The 20,198-nt window shown below is 45.3% G+C and overlaps 1 protein-coding gene across 13 annotated transcripts in view; it reads right to left on the bottom strand.

Annotated features, from left to right (window-relative positions):
* The window catches only part of GPR65 (G protein-coupled receptor 65), a 92,692-nt gene that overhangs the window by 42,172 nt on the left and 30,322 nt on the right, over positions 1 to 20,198 (bottom strand). The window contains exon 3 of one of the 13 annotated variants that reach the window (XR_014059505.1): positions 9,464 to 9,861. The exons of 10 other annotated variants lie outside the window; for them this stretch is intronic. The gene's annotated coding sequence lies outside the window, so the exon portion shown is untranslated. Of the gene's footprint in view, positions 1 to 9,463; positions 9,862 to 15,470; positions 15,625 to 17,145; positions 17,691 to 20,198 lie in introns of those variants that run through there. 2 more of the 13 variants (XR_014059507.1, XR_014059514.1) reach the window with 2 other exon arrangements.

The raw sequence follows: 20,198 nt of genomic DNA, 5'->3' as shown, positions 1-20,198 counted from the left end.
GTAGTCCACGAGGAAGTAAAGGGCAGGGGGAAAGAAGGTATAAACTTCAAGTCAGGGGCAGTTTCAAGGGAGCAAAGGAGGACTGAGCAGGTGTGGAAGACCACAGTCCTGGCTACCATGGCTGAGCGCAGGAACATCGTGGCTGGACGTTCACATAAAGGGCCAGAGCTGAACAGGATCGTCACATAGAGGCTCAGGGCCTAGACCCCTCAGCAATTTCCAAGCATCTTGTAACCTTCGACAGTGTAAGAAAAGGAGCCCTAGGAATGACTAAAGCTTTCTCAAACTAAGCATCTTGCTATCTCTACCCCCAGGCCCAGCAATAATCATGGCAGTGAAAATTCTAGAGCCTCTCTCTTTCCTAAGGACAGCCCTTTGGCACGTTGAGTTCTCGAGAGTTTTCTCCAGTCAGGCTTCTGTGGTGGCTCAGTGGTATCGAATCCGTCTGCCAATGCAGGAGACTTGGTTTCAGTGCCTGGGTCAGGAAGATCCCCTTGAAAAGGAAATGGCAACCCACTCCAGGATTCTTGCCTGCAAAATCTCATGGTCAGAGAAGCCTGGTGGGCTACGGTCCATGGGGTTGCAAAGAGTCGGACAAGACTGAGTGACTAAACAGCAGCAGCAATCCAGATACACCTAGATGCAGTCGGGAAGAGACCTGCAAGACCTAAGCCTCGTTTTACAGATGAGACAACCAGGCACCTGGTTCAGGTCACGTGGCCTGCGTCTGTGTCTCTGGGGCAAGGATGCAGGTGTCCTGCCTCCCAGCCCAAAGCTACATCATCACACACTTTCCACTTCAGTAAAGGGAACTTGGCCCAGAAACACAGTCTACTTCTAACCTCCCCCTATGAAAGGTCAACTGCTGCTGGGTTTGTGATCAACTTATGGAGTTGATATTATGAGCTCCATAATATGTACGTTCATGAACGTACAATAGGAGAAGTTCAGTAGGATGCACTCTTTCCTTTGGGCTCCCTACTGTTCTCACATCTATTACTCCAACCCTCAACAGGGCATTTCAGTTTCAAGGAGTCCGTGAAATAACCATGTAGAGCCAGTATCTCAAGTGCAACCACTGGGGGATAAACATCCATGGGATGCACAGTGCCTTGGGCAGGCTAATGGCTTGTTTTGAAAAGGTTTATTTCTAGAAAATAGGAAAACAACTTACTTTTGTTTTCAATTGGAAAGGAAGGCAAATTTAAAATGTTTACGTGCGTGTACTTTTATATTTGTGTCTCTGGCCATTTCCTGCAAGAACATCTATTTATCATCAGGCATTTATACATCGACTTGTGGGAATGTTTGCCAAAAAGACTCTCGGGCGATTGGGGTCTTTGGGATGTTTCATGAGAACGTGCAGGAAAGCTGCAGCCTTGCTTCCCCTGTTGGACCCTCAGGAGGTTCATTTAGAAAACTAAAGGCTTCAGAAGCTTTTTCATGTAGCCCTTTTGCCAAATTTCTTTGACCGTGAAACCCTTGTGAATTTTTTTTCTTTCAGCATCCCTAGAACCGCGGTTCCCTAGAACGCCCTTTGGTAGGTGCTGCTTCATAACTCCTGGGAGCTTCCCACCCCAGAGGACCTTTTTTGGGTCCCACTGTCTCTCTGTGGAGCCTCACAAATGTAGTGCTAGCTCTGAGCCCAGCAGCAGGGCGGTTTCCTGACATCAGCAGGCTCTTCCCTGTCACAATGGGACAGACAGCATCCTTCCACTTCTTTTACAACTCTTGAATGTCTGAACGACTCTCAGTGACTATTGACTATTACCACCTTGAGTCTTGGACCTTGGAAGAAGCATTCATGATCATCCAGCTCCTGTTGCCACGCTGACCGTGTCCCCCAGGCTGAAAGCTTAGCCCTCGCTGTGTCAGCAGGCTGCCCTGACCCCGAGCCCTGGGCGTGCAGATCTCAAGGCTCACGGCAGGCTGCTGAGAATGTTCTTCTTCCCCATCCCTCTCCTGTACATTCGTTTCCCCAGTCCCGCAAAGGCCATCAGTCCCTCTCCTCGTCCCATGCCTGCGATTTTTGGAAACTGCTTTGTTTGGAACATGCCCTTGGGAGGACTCACCTGAAGCATCAAATATTTCCAAGCATTTCTGCCATACTGATGCAATGTTACTCCAGGAAGAATTCTGTTCACACTTTCCAGAGCACTGTCATTGAGACCGCATAGGTGTTAAAAGGGAAGGAGCCAGTGGTAGGGCTGGCTCAGTGAACCGAAGTCCTCCTCCCACTTCCCCGCGCTGCGGGTCCGCGAGTGCCGTGGCCAACCCTGGCTACACATCCTGACCATGTGAAGAGCTTCTTTTTTTTCAGATTAATTTTTATTGGAGGGTAGTTGGCTTATAATAGAAGGAAAACTGTATCTGAAGAGCTCTTAAGACACGGGCCTCTGGGTCCCACTTTTAGAGATTCTGACTTAAATGGGGGAGTCCGTGCCTGCATCAGGTTTTAAAGCACTGAGGTAATTCACTGGTACACATTAGGGTTGAGTTTCACTGATTTGGAAAAAGGAATCGATGAAGGTGAAAAATGACATTAGTAACCAAATCATCAGAAAGAAGAGCAGCTGAAATATTTCACAGGAACTAGTCCACCTGGCCACCCGCGGCCCCTCTCCAGCGGTCTACCCGATCACCCACAGCTCTTCACATCTGACTTGCCCTCCAGATGCTCCGAAAAGTGTGACAGCACAGTAATTTATCCCTGCTCCTGCCACTTGCACTCCCGGCTTGGGAGAACGGGAAAATACATCTAGAACATTTAAGGCACTTTCTTTATAGTCGTCACTGGTGTGATGTTACAGCTGAAACTTTACAACCTGGGTTGAATTTTCATCCAGCTCTGAGGCACCCAGTGCAGGGCAATAGTAACTACAACTAGTAATATAATCGGAAAATTCCATTTTTATGGATCTTTTATGGTTTGATTTCTAGGGTCACTTCTGATGCCAGTCATTCAGCCAGAGGTCCCTTGAAAGCACAGCTTAAAGGCTTGAAAATAATCCCAGGGATCAGGACAGGAGGAAAGTAGATGTAAGGACAGCTGGTATGAGGATCTGTTAGTAAGCAGGCTGCTGCTAGGGGTGACTGATTGCTCCGTTCTGTGGGTCCATCCCCCGAGAAGACACACAAATTGCATTGTAGACCTGTTTGTTAGTCAAGGGAGAGATAGGAAATTATTCAGTGATAAATTGATGGGCAGTAAACTTGGCTGGGCTTCCCTGATGGCTCATCCGTAAAGCATCTGCCCGCAATGCAGGAGATGTGGGTTGCAACCCTGGGTCAGGAAGTTCCCCTGGAGAAGGAAATGGCAACCCACTCCAGTATTCTCACCTGGAGAATCCCATGGACAGAGGAGCCTGGCAGGTTACAGTCCACGGGGTCCAAAGAGTTGGACACGACTTAGCGACTAAACCACCACCTTCAAACTTGGCTATCCATTTTGTATGGATGGCTGGTCTTCAGTCTGGAAGGTACAGGACTGGAAAACTAAGGACAAGAAAGTCTGAGGAAGAGGTGTGTACACTGGCCCGTAGGAATGGCACAAAGGTAAGCAGACCATCAGGGAACATCCACTGCAGGGAGTCTCCCTACAGCCAGCGGAGAAGGATGACTGTGCAGGACAAAGGGCCCAAGGACAGAGTGGGCGTGCGGCAGAGATGTGATGGGCCCTCACTGATCTAGCTAATGCTGCTCCTGAATGCCCAACCTGCTGGCAGCGGAGACCACGGAGATCAGCCAGACTTGGTAGCAGGTTGTTTACAGTAGACATCGTTCACTCTGGGGCACAGAAATTTGTCCTTATGGGATTGATACTTAATATTAATAGGAATTTTCTGTGTATAGACTCTAAACATATTTAATAGCTGTATTGCAACAACTGGACTTCCCTGGTGGCTCAGATGGTAAAGAATCTGCCTGCAATGCAGGTGACCCAGGTTTGATCCCTGGGTTGGGAAGATCCCCTGGAAGAGGGCATGGCAACCCACTCCAGTATTCTTGCCTGGAGAATCCCATGGACAGAGGAGCCTGGTGGGCTACAGTCCACGGGGTCACAAAGAGTCAGACACAAATAAGTGACTAACACACACACACACACACACTCACATGCACACACACACATTGCAACATTTACGGCTTAACAAAGGCAAGGAAAATAAGGGCTCAGTTTTCAGGTATGAATGTCAACGTCACCCCACCAGAACACCAACCCAGACCAGGGTCCTCTGGGACGTGGGGTCAGGAGTAACCTCCCTGGAGCACAGATTTGATCCTGTCAGTCACTCGCTTAAAACTCTTAATAGCTGCTTATTGACCTCAACAGAAAAGTCCAAATTGTTTATCGACGCTAAGAGATCCTCTGGGGTCTAACTTCTGCTTTTTCCACTTCAGTTTGCCCCTGCTTCCTCGCAGTCAGCGCCAACAACGCCGAACCACTTTCACTTCCTTAAAATAGAGCCAGACTGGGTGCTGCCTCTCAGCCTGAAACCCCCTCTCCCGACTCGGTAAATGCCGACTCAGCCTTCTGACCTCAGAGGAGACACCTAGTGCTCCTGGATGTTTTCCTAGGTCCTCCAGGACTGAGTCAGTAGCAGGTGTGCCCACTCACCCTTCTTCCTTACTCGGATTGAAACGCTCGCCCTATGGCATTGCTTGTCCCTGCACCCCTATTAGATTATAAATTTCCCAATATCCCAGGAACCCAGCAAAAATTAGGCACCTGATGAGAATTCAGGAAAAGAAATAATAAATGAATCAGGTATTTTTCTTTTCCTTCTATTAAATTGTTTACTATCCTTTATATCATTTAAGAAGATGAGTGTGCATTTTTTTCTCATGCACTTCTCCAATGTACTTAAGAAGTAAAATAAAATGGAATATGAATGGCATGAAACTGATGGGAAACCTTAGCCGACGAGTAAAGTTTATTTCATTGGGCTTAACCTCTCATAGTCATCTTTAAGGAAAAACAGATTACATTCCATATATAGATTCTCAGCCATTGAATATTCTCTTACATTTTTATATTTAACAAATCCCAAGTTATATTTTTACCACAACAGTGTATTGCAAAACTGAACACTCTGCCTCTTGACCTCTTGACACTCTTGCTGGTGGCCTTGAATTTTGTGATATCATAGCAATTAGAACTCAGACTTCATAGTGACTGACAGAGAACAGCAGCTCAGTACAGCCGTTCCCTTCCCAGCTGTTAACATGGGGTCCTCGGGGGATAGTAGCAGTCCTTTTCCCAGAAAAGTATCTACAGTATATCTGCAATGGGTACATAAGAATCTCCTGAAATGAGAGAAATAAAGTTCCCTCTGCATCTTGACCCAAGTGAGACCTGCTCCTCAGTGCAGATCAGTCAGGGTTATTGGGAGAGAGAAAGAACCACGTGGAAACAGCCGATACAGCGAGGAGATTAGGGTCACAAGCTTTGGACTCAGACGTTGGGATTCAAATTCTACTGCTTAAAACCTCTCTAAGCTTCAGTCCTTTCATGGACAATGGGGATAAGAACATCTACTTCATATGATTGTTGGGGAGATTAAGTAAAATATCGGAAGCGGAGTTCTCAACACTCTCAGAGCACTGCTAGGAGTTATCACCGCTGAGTTCTCACAAAACTGGAACATAAGAGACTCTGACGGAAAGAGTCTCAGGAACCAGAATATTCACAGAGGGCTGGGCTTGAGGAAGAGGGGGAGTTAAGGGGGACTGAGGGGGGTGTCTCCATTGTCTCTAAGGTGTGTGCTAAATCACTTCGGTCTTTGCGACAACATGGACCGTGACCCACCAGGCTCCTCTGTCCATGGGCTTCTCCAGGCAAGAATACTAGAGTGGGTTGCTACGCCCTCCTCCAGGGGATCTTCCTGACCCAGGGATCGAACTCCTGTCTCTTATGTTTCCTGTATTAGGCAGGGTTCTTTACCATGAACGCCACCTGGGAAGCCCTGCTCTAAAGCAGTTTATATCAAACCAGAGCTTCCGATATGGGGTTGAAGATCAGGCAGTCATCCTAGAATGCAGCAGTGCAGAAATGAATTGTTATAACCCTAGTTATTTGAGGGAAAATATTCTCAGCAAACTGCAGGGGAGAGATAGCAGGAAGACCCCTGGCTAACGCACAGCTTTTAAAGGGCTTGCATAACTCTCCGGGACACATGGATGTTTTGTGCTTTTGCCTACTCATAAAGAGATAATAAGCACAGTGCCTCACTGTCAGGCAGAAAATTTGATTAACCTTTTCTGTTCTTCCCCCAGCAATAAGCAGAATCACAGTAAATCATTTCCTCAATGCAATCCTGGAGTAAACTGGAGGTTAATTTCTCATTAATTCACTTCAACTTTCCCATGGTTAAAATATACTGCCACATAGAGAGTGACTCAGATAGGCTGTAGAACTTTTCCTGATGTAAGAATTACAAAAATGCACACCCATAAATAAAACATCGTATTTCCTAAGCTTGTATACAAAGGCTGAAATGATCAATATGAAATTAGTCCTTTGTCATTCCCCAAACACTTTTATATCTAATATTTCACTTGTACTGAATGATAAATACCATCAGATGGGTGAGGAAAATATTATCTTCATGTTAAAGATGGGGAAACTCTGTCTCTGAGAGATTATCTGATTTGTTCAAGGCCACAAAGCTAGTGAACAAAGGAAGGAACACAACAACAAGTCTTCAGATCCTAAACCAAGATAAAACCCAAGTGGACCTCCTCGTGTTGTTGCCATGTATATTTGCAATCCCATGTGTTTCAAAGGATTTTTATTATAGCTGTTTAGCAGGCAATGCTGCAGTATAGGAGTTTAGACAAGGGCATACAGTCGGACATCTCATGGCCCATGAATAGAGTGTAAATATAACCGGAAAATGAAATACTGCCTTCTTGATCTTTGTTTATCCAGCTTCGTACCCTGAGAAGCTGACCTTATGAACCATGAGACTCTGCCTCTGGCCTCCCAGTAGGTCATCCAATAGAGACCTTCTGTGGGAAAGTAGAGGGAGGGGCGAGAGGTTTGGGGAACTTGTTCCCCCAGCTCCCATGTGAGGCTGTACCCTCACTGAAGGTCACAGCCTCAGTCCAGCCGCCCTCCCCCGTCTGCTGTGCTCCAGGATTGAGGGCCACCACCTCCCCTTGCCCCTTCACAGCCAGAGGAGTCAGGGAGCCCAGATGTTACTACCCCCAGGGGCCGCAGCATCCGCGCGGCTCCACTACTCTCTGACCTTGCTTTTGTAAATATCTCTTTGAGACGGTTGGACAGCACCACTGACTCAGTGGACCCAAGTTTGAGCAAACTCTGGGAGATAGTGAAGGACAGGAAGCCTGGCATGCTGTAGTCCATGGGGTCTCAAAGAGGTGGACAGGACTGGGTGACTGAACAGCAACACTTACACTCTTTCAGATCATCTGAACCTGAGTGAGCCCTCCATTGCCTGCCAGTATCTTTCCTGACATTACCTTCTGGAGCGAACATTGTTGAAGGTGTCTATTCCCTGAAAAAAGTCCAATCTTCGCCTTTTATAAGATTAAAAAAACTAACCTTTCTTTTAATTGAGAATAATACAAGGCTCGTGTCTGGTGTCACAGGTGTACCTGGACCCCGGAGCCCAGAAGGATGCCATCACAGAAACACAGAAACACTTTTCCCTTCTCCTTTTGGTAATGTATTCTGATTTTCCCTTGGGAAGCCACTCTTTCTTCTCCTTTCAGTCTCTGAGCCTAGAGTGTGACTGTCTTACACTCCAGGAGCAGGCCTTGTCTATGAGAAAACTCTTAACCACAAAGACTGGGGAGCAAGCGTAGGGGAAGCAGAATCACGAGTAGGGAAAGAGAGCTCTCTCTTCCCACTGGACTTCCTAAGCTGTGGACCCTCAGCCTGGAGGTGCCAGTGGCCATCTCTGATATGATGTAAAAAGCTAAAAACAGCAGAAGGTGAAACGGAATGATGGTGAAAAATATCTTCCTGGTGCACGGGGCACACTGAGCTGAGCATTTGAATTCAGCCACATCTGAAATGGCCCCTGGGCTTTACTTTTCTGGACCAATAAGTACCCCCCCCCGCCCCCCGGCTTTGACAGTTTGCTTTGTCACCTGCATTCAGAAGGATTTGCAGCAAAGGCAAAACCTCCTGATGTGGGAGACTTGAAACTTATTACGGTCTCTGTCATTTGGATGTTATATAAATTATTTTACCATTGTGACTCTTCATCTATGATAGGAGGGTTTTGTACTACATGCTCTTCAAATGCCTTTCAAGAGTGGAATATGGAGAAGGAGTAAAAGAGGCCAACCTTCCAACTCAGAAGTAAGAGGAAAGTCTTGCCTCAAAGTGAGCTCATCCCTGCACATTCCTGACAGTGAACAGGTAGTCTTACTCTCCACACAATAGAGGCTGCTGTAGAGAAAGACCACACCCAGCCCTTGCCAATCCCATTGATATTCCTAGGAGCTCCCATCTGTCTTCCCTTCTTCAAATCCACCAAGTACATGGTGTAATTTTCATGATATCTCTCTTCAAATCTAATTAGCACATCGGATGATCAAATAAATATTCACTGCTGAGGTAAGCTGATGTGCTAGGTATCGTGGTCATTAACATTCTATCTTTATGTGTATCCTCCTTGGAAAGGACAATTCATTTTTATCAAATGAATGCGGGGTGGGGGGGGTGAGTTTTGAAGCAAAGAGGATGGAAAATTTTGGAGTACGTCATCTTCCTTATCCACTATCCATCCATCCTTGCAGCACCCAGTGGCCAGGACACTGTTTCTGGGCTGTTCCCAGTAGTTCTATTTTCTGCTATTGTTTTCCAGTGGAAGACACTTTAGCTTGAATAAACTAGGCTCATACAACATGAAGAAACAAACAAACAAAAACCCCAGAATGAATGTAACAGCAAAATCCTGCCCCATCTGCCCAATTTTTGTTGAGTTTCAAGGACACATTTTTAATCAACATGTGGATGTGGGGAAGAAACTATTATCATTGTCTCCTCATCCCACTGAAGGTGGGGAGAAAACTGAAATTTGCGCCTTGAGGGTATTTTAGTCTCTGCTGGCTAATGTCCACTGCCGTGTGTGAAATAGCTAGCTAGTGAGAACCTGCTCTATACCAGGGGGCTTGGCATGGTGTTCTGTGGTGACCTCAATGGATGGGGTGAGGGTGGGGTGGGAGGGAGGTCCACGAAGGAGGGGCTAGATGTACACATAGAGTGGATTCACTTCGTTGTACAACACTGTGAAACAACTATGCCCCAGTAAAAAAGTAGACAGTCTTTTCAAAATTTGATTAGTATCTTTTGGATAAATAGTCAAATTCAAGATTCCTGTTTCCTCTCGGGACACGTCTTAGATAGCCACAAGATGGTTCCTGGTGTTAGCAAAAGGTGTGGGGTTTGGCTGCTCGCTGCCCCAAAAAGCCAACAAGCAGGACAGGCTGGTGGGAAGGAAAGCTTGCTTTATTTCAGAGGTTGGCAACTGGGAGGTGGAGGGAGGGTGGACGTCTGTCCAAAGGCGGACTCCCCCCACTGGCAACCAGGGGGGCAAGAGCTTTTATAGACAGAGGGAGGGGGCTCCGTGCAGAAACAGCACAGTCAGCTCCGACAGTCATCTTCAGACTGGTCAGCAGTGGTGACCAGCGTCGTCTTGGTTGTTTTCGGTACAGTTAATCTTCGGTTGCAAGGTTGGTTTATTTCCATTTCTTTGAGACCAGTTCTCAGAATTGTGGCAGCTTAGGTCAAGGCTACAGTCTGGTCATCATGGAGTTAACTTCAGCTGGTGGGTCTTCAGTGTCTATAAGACAGCTCACAGGATGTGGCTCAGGATATTATCTACAGCCCTTGAGGAGGAACCAAAAGTCCTTGACTGTGCTTAATGAGTACATTGTTATTATTTGATTTCCTTTGATTGCTTTCCTTATTTTTGTATGTTCTCATTCATCTGGTTAAACTTACTCTTTGACTGAACTTTTCCACGGGCAGGAGGCGGGCAGAGGAAGTGGGGGAGGTGGGGACGGGATGGCCCACAGGGTCTCGCTCTGGTTCCCCGAGTGGGAAGGGAAGCTCACGTGTCCTCTGTGATGAGCAGGAGGGTGGTGTTCCCCTGCTGGTCCTGTGCTGTCCCCTGGCCCTCTCTAGCCTTTGAGAAGATGTCCTGCCCATCCCCTGGGGATCCTTCTGGTAGAAACTGCTGACCCCGCAGTCAGCATGACGTGTCCCACGCTGGCCTGTGGGGGCCCAGTGTTTCTCCCTTACCTAGGTGCTCACTAGAGCTGTAGGTGTCCTGGGTCTCAGCCACCTTTTACATCCTGGGGATCCTCTGGATCTCCATGACCATCCAGCCTCTGCCCCAGGATCCCTCCCGCCCCCCCACGCACCCCCAGAGTGATCCACAGTATTCCCATTGCCCTCCTCACTCCTGCGCCTTTCCACTTCTGGGAGTGATGCAAGAGGGGGGACCCCTCCCAGGGCCGGAGAGTGGGCTCTTGTCTAACCCTCAGAAATGAATTGTCCTGTAGATACACGCGCTGACAAAGCAAGAGACTGGATTGGGAAGGGGTGCCTGGGAGGTCAGCAGAGTCAGTGAACCAGGAGACCTGCTCCGCCGTGTGGCTCGAGGTCTCTGGTTTTGTGGTGACGGGGTTCACTCCCAGGTTTCTCTGGCCAGTTACCCTGACTCAGGGTCCTTCCTGGCGGTGCACACCCTGCTCAGCCAGGCTGCATTCCTGCCAGAAGATTCTGGGAGGCTGGTAGGACATACGGACGGGTGTCTCCTTTTGAACTTTCCCGAATTCTTCCGGTGGGTGCTGGCTTGTTCCCTGTCATAAGATAACTCATGCAAATGGTTACTACATACCTGGCCAGTGTTTCCCCAACAGGAGCGCATAACAGTGTTTGCACGCCCTCCCCGCCCGCACGAGCCGACCTCCCAGACGCCTCTCTTATTAGTGTCCTCACGGCTTACCACCGTGTCTATGTCTCTCTCCCACTGCCATTTTCTGTTGTGTTTAAAGAGTTCCCTGAAGGTGGTCTCCTCTCTGAGTCCCAAACAGGACAAGTCCCTCTGCTTCTGCCTTTCCTCCTTGACCTCTCTCCATCTGACCCCAGAGGCATGTCCTCTCTCAGTTTAGCTTTCTCTACCTCACAGCTTCCTCCTAGAATCAGAAGGTTTATCTGCTTCATTTTTCTACCCAGTGGGGCATCACTAGGCAATATCTTCTTTTACAAATTATATTTCTTTGATACCTCCTTCCTTTTTCCTGGGAAGTAAACTTGGCTTTAATAATGAGAGAAGATCACTCATATGAGAATGGAAAGCGGATTCATTTAATGTCTTCTAAAAATGATTCCTGTTACATCTAGTCTATGCAAAACTTTATGTTCGTTTCTAGAAAGGGAACTGAGTATGGGCTTGGAAGAGATACACAGATGAAGAAAATGTGGTTTCTGCTCTCAAACAGCTCTGGCCTGGTGGGGGGAGATAGAGGTGGAACCATTCACAGAAGAACCAAATGTAGCTTGCACCACAGAGCTGTGAGATCAGAGAGGTTATACAACATCTTAAAATTGGGCAGTGTTCAGTCTAACTGCTTTCTTTCAATTCTGCAAGTTAGAAACCATAGCCAGAAACCTATCTGAACAAAGTTTTTGAAAGATAAAGATGTCTGTCTTTTAGCAAACTTCATGTAGAGATATGCATTGGGAATAGGAGGGACCCACAGATACACTCATTGCCTGTGGTTGTGTACAGTCGTACCTTCACTATTTTTTATCTGAGTGTGTTAGTTGCTCAGTTGTGACCCCCTGGACTATAGCCTGCCAGGCTCTTCTGTCCATGGAGTTCTCCAAGCACGAATACTGGAATGGGTTGCCATTCCCTTCTCCAGGGGGTCTTCTCAACCCAGGGATCGAACTTGGGACTCTTGCATTGCAGGCAGAATCTTTACCATCCAAGCCACCAGAGAACCCTGGTAGGTCGTAATTGATGAAAAAAGGCCTGGGAGAGGGTGCCATGAGATCAGAGCAGATATCTCAACAAGTGGCCCACCCTCCTCAAGGTTACTGGAAAACGTATCAGACATACAAATTCTCAGACCTCACCCCAGTCATGATGGATCAGAATCTCTAGGAATGAGGCTTTATAGATAAAACCTACCCAGTTTTTCCTTACTATATGTGTGTCCTGTGTGTCTCCTTTACTGCTCACCCAAAACACTCCACTTCTGGCACTTCTGGTCACCAAACTGACAACAAGCAATCCTCTGCAACACCAGCTGGGTGCCCTCCAGTTTAACTCAGTTCTGACGTTCTCTGCTTGGAGACACAGCGTCAGAGGCCACACGCTGAGGACTCAGTCCCAGAACACTGCTCATGCCCCACTTCAGATGCCTGTCACCAGTAGGAGCAGCCCGGGGTACCCACAACTTCTGTCCAATTTGACTACACATCAGAAGTTCCTATGGGCTTCCCTGGTGGCTCAGATGGTAAAGAACATGCCTGCAATGTGAGACCTGGGTTCAGTCCTGGGTCTTTTCCAATGAGTCTGCTCTTCGCATCATGTGGCCAAAGCATTGGAGCTTCAGCTTCAGTCCTTCCAATGAATATTCAAGGTTGATTTCCTTTAGGATTGACTGGTTGGATCTCCTTGAAGTCCAAGGGACTCTCAAGAGTCTTCTTTAGCACCACAGTTCGAAAGCATCAGTTCTTTGGCACTCAGCCTTCTTTATGTTCAATTCTCACATCCATACATAACTACTGGAAAAACCAGAGCTTTGATTATATGGACCTTTGTCAGCAAAGAGATGCCTCTGCTTTATAATATGCGGTCTAAGTTTGTAATGGTCCTCTTTCCAAGAAGCAAACATCTTTTAGTTTCGTTGCTGCAGTCACCGTCCACAGTGATTTTGGAGCCCAGGAAAATAAAAATATGTCACTGTTTCCACTTTTTCCCCATCTATTTGCCATGAGATGGGACCAGATGCTATGATCTTAGTTTTTTGAATGTTGAGTTTTAATCTAGCGTTTTCACTCTCCTCTTTCACCCGCATCAAGAGGCTCTTTAGTTCCTTTTCGCTTTTTGTCATTAGAATGGTATCTTCTGCATATCTGAGGTTGTTGATATTTCTCTTGTTAGGTAGCAGGATACAAAAATATAATTTTGCTTGTGAATAAAGGATATTTTCACCTCTTCCTGCTTAAACTGTCTCATTGGGTTGACTCAGCTACTTTGGGGTGAATGCTCAATCTTTCAAATACACTCCAGCTCTCCTAGCTCCTCCCATGAAGGCTCTGGAGTGAAAGAGGTTTACATTATTTTGTGGTAGCCGGAGAAAGGCAAGGTTAAGCCTTTCACATGGCATTCTGTGCAAGTTAGAAAAAAATGTGTCTTCCTTAGGACACTTTCCTTTCAGTGGTGGAACATTTTCACACTGATTTTGTTAGAACACATTGCTGCCATATGCTCTAAAACTGCCGTAATGAATGTGCAAATCTATGATGTCTGTGAAATGTGTGGTGCCCTATAGACATAGGTTTTCTTGTGCAGTGCTCAACCTGCACAACTGTATGCTAATCTCTAGTTTTGTACCTCATTGCTGTGCATCAGGATGAATACATAACTTCCCCCAGAGGCTTGCAGCTGCCTGCGGGGAAAGCATATTCTTTGCCTTAACTATTCTCCCCTACACACTCTGAAGTTTCTGAGAGTCAGCAGAAACTCCTCAGGCCAAGAGGTTCAACATTTGCCTCTGAGGTCCTCATTCTGCTTTTTATTGCCTCCTCCCTGTGGCCCACTGGGGTCAGGTGACCAGGCTTTTCCATTTTCTTGTCTAACAGGAACTTTTGTTTATATCAAAACTGCATCATCACTTCCCTTGGCTTAGAGAAAACTCCAAATTTAAGTCATCTGCACCTGATTCTTGATATGAAATGGGAGCCCACGGGATTTCAAAATTCTTTTCTTTCTCCATAATGTCTGGCTTTTGAGATGTTGCTCTCTAGAGACAATTAATACTGGCTTCCTTTTTCTAACTAAAATTCCGCCCCCCCCTCCTTTTCCTGAAGCATGAAAACTCATTGCTTCAGTGGATAGGTCCCTTGGGTGGCAGTATTTTCTAGATTTGAAAATATATCAGGAAAGCCCTCACAAAAAATTGTGTTAGTGTATCTTTTTCTTGTGGTACCTTATTGAGGGCTGTAAATAGAAGGTCAGAGACTCCAATGTCTTGAATTTTTCCTAAAAGCTCCCTGATGTGAGAGCCTTGGTGGGCATTTTCTGAGTCCTGAGTCATAGCAGAAAACAGTTTAGGTAGTTGTTTCGCAGCCATTTAATAACAAAGGCTGCTAATTTCACAAGCTGGAGCTGTCCCGTGGCCCGCTCCTTCAGACCTCTTCAGCCCTGTTTACGCGACAGTCTTAGCCTGTAACTTACATCACCCTTACTTCCGCGTGCCACATTCCACTAGGACGTGTCGGGATTCAAGAAAGGGCCTCAGACTGACTTGGAGAATGAGGAAGCTGATGTGGTTCACGTCACTGCCATGTGCAGAGAATCAGTGTGAGAGAAGACCCAGCTTCAGTGCTTTGAGTCCCTGAGTTCTCGTGGCTTCCATGTGTTGGCTATTTCCTCATCGCGAAATGGCCGCGGAGGTTCCGGGAGACGCGTCTGCGTACAACGTAAGTAAGTGAGTCAGTGAAGTCGCTCAGTCGTGTCCGACTCCTTGAGACCCCATGGACGGTAGCCTACCTCCACAGTGAAAGCAGGAGCCTTTGCACGGCATTCTAAGTTCATTTGGACACACTCAACCAATCACTGTTCTTGGGGGTTGAGTTACTTTTTTTTTTATTAACTTTTTTAAGTTGGAGGATAATTGTTTTGTACTGTCGTGTGGGTTTCTGCTGTACAACAACTCAAATCAGTCATAACCATACATATCCCCTCCCTCCTGAGCCTCCCTCCCACCCCCAGCACCCCCGCCCCAGGTCATCACGGAGCACAAGTCCAGGCTCCCTGTGTCATACAGCAGCTTCCCGCTAGCTATCGATTTTACACATCAGTTCATTTCAGTTCACTCAGTTGTGTCTGACTCTTTGCAACCCCATGGAGAGCAGCGCGCCAGGCCTCCCTGTCCATCACCAGCTCCCAGAGCTTGCTCAGACTCATGCCCATCGAGTTGGTGATGCCATCCAACCACCTCACCCTGTCGTCCCCTTCTCTGCAGAGTATACATGCCAATGCTACTTTCTCATCTCCTTCTGCCCTCTCCTTCCCCTGCTGTGTCTGCAAGTCTGTTCTCTATGCTGCATCTCTATTCCTGCCTGCAAATAGGTTCATCAGTACTATTTTTCTAGATTCCATGTATATGCATTAATATATTATATTTGTTTTTCTCTGTCTGACTTACTTCACTGTGTATAACAGGCTCTAGAAAACCATAATTCGAAAAGACACATGTACCGCAATGTTTATTGCAGCGCTATATACAGTAGCCAGGGAAGCAACCTAGAGGTCCATCGATGGATTGAGCGACTTTGATCAGCTTCACTTATGTACATGCTCCACTCCTGAAGCCAAGAACCACATGGGTTTTGAAGGAAATGTCTACCTGATGGGTAGGATTGTGGGTCATTGGCTGGCTTCTAGCCCATCTTGTCAATGAGCCCTGGGCCTCATGATAATCAGGGAGGCCGCAAAGAACAACAGAGGTTCAAAGAACTACTGAAAGCTTAGATAATCATTGTCACTGGAGATCATTAGACACTGGAAATCCAAGTTCCCTCCTTCATTTTCTTAGCATCATTAAATCTCTCTGACTCTGGCGTAAACCTGAAAAAGGACAGCCCAGTGATGACTGAGATGGAATTCCCTGTAGGTTGGTGGTATGTGGGCTGGGCGTTTTAACTAAGTTTTTTGTAGCACTGAATGGGTGAGAAGAGACACAAATGTCATTGCATAGTTTGCAACACAATTTAGTCCATTTATGAACATCTGACTACAAATTTAAAGAAAAAATATTCTAAAAAAAATTCTCATGAGCGAAGAATGATAGATGCTAATCCATATAATTCCTGTTTTACCAATTTAAAATATCATTGCTAATATTTGTTTCTATTTCACTTTAACAAATGTAACAAATATTAATTAATACTTTCTTAAAAGAAAACTATTTTTCCTTAACCTTATTTTTCCATATAATCTTAAAGAATTTTCAACTGAAAATACAAATAGTGCCAAGGGTTTCAGAAACCTAACTCTGGAGTTAGGACAAAGAGTGAAACTGTACCATTTTTAGTTGATTCCACTAATTGACTTATTATTTATTCATTTAACAAACAATTCTGATTATCAGTGAGAACACCCTTAGCAACAGTCCTTTTAGGGGTCGGAGTAAGGTTTGTAGAGCAAGAGAAAGAATCCCTGCTTATTCTAGACCCTGCTGGGCAATTCTTTCACCCAAGGGGAGCCAGGTGAGTGCTGGAAGGTGCCAGGTCTTTCCGTCTTATGGTCCTTTGGAGCGCAGGGTGTCCCAGCTCCCTTCTTGGGTAAATGACAGAGAAGCATGGAAGGCATTGCCCCAAAGGTTCAAAATAGCTTTCCTTAGCATCAGTGTCATTTCCGTGAGTGGGTGAGTGGTATGACGGAGGATTTTTTGTTATATATATATTTAAAAACACTAAGAAAGCTTCATAGAGCTGGTACTTCACAGAGCCGCATATGTCTAAGATTGCCAGGATGTCTCTCTGTGACATTCCTACACAGGCACTTTTCAGTCGATTATTGCAGTTCTTTGATTCGATTCACTTAATCATCCAAAGAATTCAGAGTTTCCAAGTTAATCTGTCTTTTAGGAAGTGTCAATAGTCTTGGAGCCAAGACCAGAAATTTTGCAATAATTTTGAAAAGGATTTTTTTAGAAGGATGTTTACAAGTTCAATTACATTTCCAAGAAGGATCAATGAAATACTGAGAACTAAAGTTAATATTTTTCATAGCATTGGCAAGACCAGTCACTGCAGAGCGAGGTTTCTTGATTGTATTTGATTTTGCAATTAATTGAGCACACATTTCCTAGATAATGACATTTATAATTTATTCTAAAGCTTGCACTGAGCAATGACACGGAGACTTTTCCAGCCTATTCCTTTATTGCCTTGCTTTTTGAACACCTAATTGTAACATTATTCGAGGAATCATAATCTATTTTTAAATGTGTAAAAATCCGCTGGTGCTTCATAAAGAGCTTATGAAAATTGTAGGCAGAGGAAAAGTAAATTATAGGCCATAATATGTTTAATGATATGCAAATACTGTTAAACTAGAACATGATTGTATTACTATTCTTTGGGGAAGAACAGATTTAAACAATTCAAAATAGCAGATGTAAGTTTTTAGTGCTGAGATCTAACAATGATAAATTAGAAATGGAAAGTCATACATATACTGAATTACATCTTGACTTTCATAGATTTTCATTTCATCACCGTAGACAAAACTGCAAACGGCTCCCAGCTCATATTTTATGTTTCTCTTCATTTGAAAGGTGGCCAGTATTTTCTTCAGTGGGTAAGATAACTAAATCAGAACAAGTCATCAATGTTATCGCCACAATCCTGCAGAAATTACGCAATTCAGTCTGTGTTCTCTCAGGTGTAAACTGACCAATTTAACCAGCTTGGAAAAAAACAAAACAAAACTAGAATGACATAGGGAACTTGGTCTGGTCTTTGTTGTTAAATCGCGTCTGACTCTGTGACCCCAGGGACATTAGCCCACCAGGCTCCTCTGTCCATGGAGTTTTCCAGGCAAGAATACTGGAGTGGGTTGCCATTTCCTTCTCCAGGGAATCTCCCCGACCCAGGGATCAAACCCATGTCTTTGTAGGAGGTCTCTTTACTGACTGAGCCACAAGGGACACCCAAACCAAGTGAAATTATCTAATGGTTACCAAGCTCTCTAGAAAGCAAAGAAATGAAGAATACAAACTGAATTTCAGCATTTGCCCCCATTCACTTCCAATTCATAGGGAATCTTGCTTGTTTCTTGGTAGTAAAAATGTCATTCTAAGCTCCTCTCTGCTTTTGGGGAGTGGCAGCTAGCTGTAATAGAACATGGTCACCATCTGGTGGCTACAGACAGGGCTGCTGTGTGAATTTTCTTGGCCAGCAACAAGTGATGTCGTCAAAGAAGGATCTTGGAAAAAGAAGAGGAAGCTTTAACTTCCACATCACTTTTCCTGCACCTGTGTTTGACCCTGTGTTGTCATTCTCAGCTTATTCCTGCAAAAAAGGGGCATTCATCTAATGCAACTGAAAAGCAACCCTGTCGTGCTCCATCAGTAAGGGTATGAAATGCCAAAGAATAAGAGAAAAAAAAATTAACTTGAATCAGATATTTACACTGTGAATGAAGAATAAAACTGACACCCCTACTTTCTTTTAAACTGACCTTCTATTATTTTCCCCCAAAGGTTGTCTGCCCAGGACATGTAAATAAAATCTCCCAGTCAGAACTGGAAATTGTTCAGAATAGCAGAGCAATGGAAACAACGTGTATACGAGTTTCCTTACCACGGCCTCCTTGGCAGCCACTTTTGGTTGAAGAAGGAAGGGAGGAGGGAAGAGGAGGGAAGAATCTTCGCAATGTCTCCCAGCTGCTGATTCAGTAAACAAGGAAATAAAACACCCACATGTGCATTATCTCAGAAGGCAAAGAGGTCATATGTGTTCTCCCTGTTGGTGTGGTTGGTGTTCAGTCCCCAAGCTGTGTCTGACTCTTTGTGATCCCATGGTTGCAGCATGCAAGACCTCTTACAAAACAGTACAAAAATAGGGTAAAAGGTCCCAGGGAAATTTTGCTCATTTGTTTTTGTGAGATGATGTGGGTTGCTTGTGTGTGTCTATGAATATGTATTATTTGTGTGCTGTTGTGTCTATTGTAGGAACAGACTTCTGATTCATGGCAGGGTCACCTGATGAACCTAGACAAAGACACCTCTTATCACAGAGGCCTTCCTGGGTTAGGGTGTTATAATAGCTGCTGTGTTTCCATAGCAACCTGTGGATGGGTTTCACCAGAAAAGAGCAGAAGCCCCACGCATAAATGACTGATGACCGTGATGACTGGGCAAAAAGAAGCCCAGTGCAAGACAAATACGTTATAAAATGAAATACCTACATGCTGTGTATTATAAATTCCATTTTAAAATAGGTATTCTTTCTAATTAAAAGCGGGTAAAGTCAAGAGAAGCAATTGGCAAATAATTGCTTATTTGATCACAACATGAAAGATTAGAAATATAGTATCTTGGGGAGAATGTTTAGCTTAAATTGGAAAAAGGGAATAAATCAGGTTGGAAAGGAAGATTTTCTCAGGATGCTCTTGTGGAGGCAACGGTATGTAATTTGAACAAAATGAGGTGGTTATTTTTTATGTCTTTTAACTTCTTCTTCACTTGTGGTGGCTCAGATGGTAAAGCATCTGCCTGTAATGCAGGAGATCCAGGCTCGATCCCTGGGTCAAGAAGATCCCCTGGAGAAGGGAATGGAAACCCCCTCCAGTACTCTTGCCTGGAGACTCCCATGGACAGAGGAGCCTGACAGGCTATAGTCCCTGGGGTCACAAAGAGTCAGACACGACTGAAAGACTAGCACTTAGACTTCACCCGTGAAGCTCCCCCCAGACTAGGCAGGGAAAAGTGGAGATTTCAAAAACCTGGTCTCAGTCTCTTTACTAGCCTAGGCAAGATGCCTAATTGAGTTCATTCAAATAAAAAAATAATATTTTTAAAAAGGAAACAAAATAAAAAATTTAAGCAAAGTAAAACTGGACTCTGCCCTTCTGTTTATGGTGATGACCATAGCTGCATCTCTTAGCTGTAAACTCCTAGAAGCAGGCTCTATTGAGAATGTGGAACCAACACCAAAGGTCCTTTGCTTATCATAATGGACTTGTCGAATCATCTGGAGGAAGTAACCACAGGCATGGTGTGTGGGATCCAGCCCTTACCAGCTCACGTTGCTATAATCCTACCCCCAGAGTCCCTCCAGGGCCTATCACTTGGGTCAATTCAGTTCAGTTCAGTTGCTCAATCGTGTCCGACCCTTTGCAACCCATGAACTGAAGCACACCAGACTTCCCTGTCCTTCACTAACTCCCTGAGTTTACTCAAACTCGTGTCCA

Source organism: Giraffa tippelskirchi, chromosome 7 (assembly GCF_054371585.1).
Source record: "Giraffa tippelskirchi isolate mGirTip1 chromosome 7, T2T-mGirTip1v1.2.pri, whole genome shotgun sequence".
Lineage (NCBI taxonomy): Eukaryota > Metazoa > Chordata > Mammalia > Artiodactyla > Giraffidae > Giraffa > Giraffa tippelskirchi.
Note: the sequence above shows the minus strand (reverse complement) of the source record. Positions and strands in the feature narration are given on the sequence as shown.